The sequence below is a fragment of the Cupressus sempervirens genome, chromosome 10, assembly GCF_028749045.1.
Source record: "Cupressus sempervirens isolate cs-2001-9-10 chromosome 10, ASM2874904v1, whole genome shotgun sequence".
Classification (NCBI taxonomy): domain Eukaryota; kingdom Viridiplantae; phylum Streptophyta; class Pinopsida; order Cupressales; family Cupressaceae; genus Cupressus; species Cupressus sempervirens.
Window position 1 is genome coordinate 591,210,462 of NC_143127.1, and position 3,350 is coordinate 591,213,811.

The following is a 3,350-nucleotide window of genomic DNA, read 5'->3' on the forward strand; positions in this document are numbered from 1 at the left end:
AAATTAAAAAATTGATGAAGAAGGTGTGTGTGATATGTCCAAAATATAAAAGATAACATGGCCATGAAAGTTTCCACAACAACTTGATGGAGAATAATATCAACACTAGGAAAGTGGGAAAGATAGATAGGAAGGACAGGAAAAATTTCAATAGTTTTCTTCAAATCTTAAATTACACCAAACAAATTTGCATAAAATACCAAGTAGCTATTTTAGAAGCCCAACTACTTTAATATCAACATTTTCTTAGCAAAAACCTAAAAAATCTTACCTTTGCATTCCTTATTCATGATTCTAATGAAGCAAAGTAGTCCTATTGTTGGCAGGCATAAACTAAAGTCTAAAACTCAAAGCACACATTACAACATCAAACACTTGAAGAAACTATTAACAATACAACATAGCTGAGGTGGAGCCCCTTCTGATGGTAGAATAAAGTAATATTAATTACCTCATGACCAACTAGAGCCAACAATACTATTCCAAAACCTCCTGCAAAGATCCCCTTCTGAATAGAAGAGCCCAAAAGTTGAACAAACAAGGCCAATACAACCACCCCCACTATAGTATAAAGAGAATTGGTGGTAAATTCAAGTCCAAGCTACAAAAGCAAAGGCATTTACATAAAAACTAAGCAAACCTATCTCGCAAGAAAAGATATATAGAGATTTTTGACTGAAATTACAAATTGATGCTGAAAAACTTAAACCATAAGAATTGTTTTGTAGAATAATAAAACAAATGACAATAGCATACATTTGTCATTTCTAAGCTATTCTAGTGCTTAGTGGTAGATTTTTGTACCTTCTAAATCATGTTGCATGAAATTATATGAAATATTTGATTATTTAATATAATCTACATGCATTATGCAATCATATGATTCAATATCTTACCTAGTCATACAATATACAAATGATAAGATAGTTGATAGTGATTTATGATTTACTAGGATGTAGAATATGCAAATGCCATGAAAGTCAAGATTGATCTCATAAAGTTTAAGAGGTGTTGCTTGATAGCTTGACTTGTTTCAGAGGTAGTCACAAAAGGATCAAATGCCCTAGAAAGAAATCCATTACTGTAATATACCTAACACTTTCCTTAACAAAAATAATATTTAATACCAATTTATTCCAAATCCAAGAAATCAAATTCAAAATACACTAAGCATTAGATAAAAAACTGATAATATAATGCAGGCCCCAATAAACACAGTAACAATGCAAGATCTATAATGGTATTACCTACAAATCAACATTGCACCAATCCATAGGATGATCGACCACAAATAAGACTTCATAAAATAATATATACTACTCTTCTTCCAGTTCCAAGAATTTTGCTGCAAAAGATCATGATTTTAGTCATAGGCACTAACTATAATAGGAACTGTTAATGAAAAGAGCATTATTGTTCAGCTCAAATATCAAATTTATCTATAAAATCATTTTGTGAATCTTACAAGACGATTATATGGAAAATGAAGATTATATCAAATTTATCTAGAAAATCACTTTGTAAATCTTATAATTAGAGAAACAACAAGAATAAAGATGAAAAATCAAACACCTGAAGGATATAGTATTGATGTAGCTTCAAAAAAATTGTCTAAAGGACATGATATACTCGGGCTGAAGGAGCTTTGAGACTCATTACTAAACTTGGGAATGGGCTCATCCTCAATCTTCTAAAATATCACACACTTGATTTTTTTCCACATCTTGTTCAAACCATATAATGCAATCTCATCTATGAAGCATATTAAAAGCTTACAGAGAATCTTCGCTAGCTGATCTCCCTTGTGAGCTCAACTAAAAGAGAATTCCTAAAGAAACCCAATCTGCAAATCTATTTTTGCTGAAAGGAATTGAAGAGAAAACAAATCCTTATGTTAAATGAATAGACCAAAAAATCACATGCAAAAATAAAGGCAAGCACAACCTTTGTTGGCATCTTCCCCCCCTTTTCCAAAATGGGAGCTCTAGAGTAGGCCATGGACATCCATCAAAGTATGATGAAAAGACTAGTATCATTAGATAATTTTTATTGTTGGAAATGCAATGATAGATACATATGCAAAATATAGAAGAATAGTCAAGACATATTATTCTTCAAAGTGATGTCATCTCATGGAAATCCATGATTGTGGGATATGCAATAAATGGATATATTAAATATGTGTTGTTCAAACTTGAAAAATAATAGAATTGGTAATGGTAGTTGTTAGATTCATATGCAAAATACAAAAGAATAGACAAGGCACATTATTCTTGCTTTAAAGTGATGTCATCTCATGGAAATCCATGAATTTGGGATATGCTGATGCAGGAGCATCTAGAGGTATAAGGTCAATCTTGTTTCATCCAAAAAATGTACTTAGACTTAGTTTCTATTTCATGTGTTTTCATTTCTAGATACTCATTTGGGTCAAATAAAGGTTCCAACTATCACAGTTCCACTATTAGTGTTCTGGGTTAGAATTTTTAATCACCTTGGGATACGTGTAAATGCCCAAAAAATAGGAGTATGTAATTGAGCCATCATTTTGGTGAACTAGAAGGTGTAAATTGTTTGAAAGACTATCATTGTAATTTAGAGCATTCCAGAAAAAGAATCAAGTCAAAAGGCCCCACAATTTGAAAGTTATCACAGTTTTTTAGTTTTTGGAGACATCCTAAGAATGCTTCAAAGTCAGGTTAGGGGCATTAAATGACCTCAAATAGGGCCAAAAATGGGGGATAAGTGTAGCTCATCCATAGGGCTCTAGAGCACTTTGAGAGCTTTCCAAAAATGTAAACGGTTTGTCAATCGGAGCTATGGTTCAAAAGTAATGCCTCCAGGAAGTTCAGTTACAATTTTTGGATTCTTCTAATTTTGCGCCGACTTCTAATGTGACTTCTAGAGCCTTCTATTTGGTCATTGGATGCCTACTAGCACTTTCTAGAATGTATTCCTAATCCTTAACCCTCTAGGGTCTATTTAAGAACATTTTTGCCATTGTAAAATGCAGTTTGAAGTAGAGTTTGAGAGGAGGTACTGAAAGGAGAAATTATCTCAAGATTTATACTATTGTAAGCCCTTAGGGAATGTTTTGAAGTCTATTTTCTCTATAACAAATGTATTAGCATTTCCTCATAGTTAATAAAATTTTCCCTTTCCTATTGTGTCCATTCCATGCTTGGGTTATGTGTCCATCAAGTGGTATCAGAGCTGGTTTTCTTGAGTGTGTAGACAGAGCACCAAATATGAGGCAATTTGCACCAGGACTATGTGGTTGTGGGTTTGAGTTAAGAAGATGCCTCCATGAAGAGAGCGTGGTGGAAGGTCTAGAGCTATTAATCCTAAGG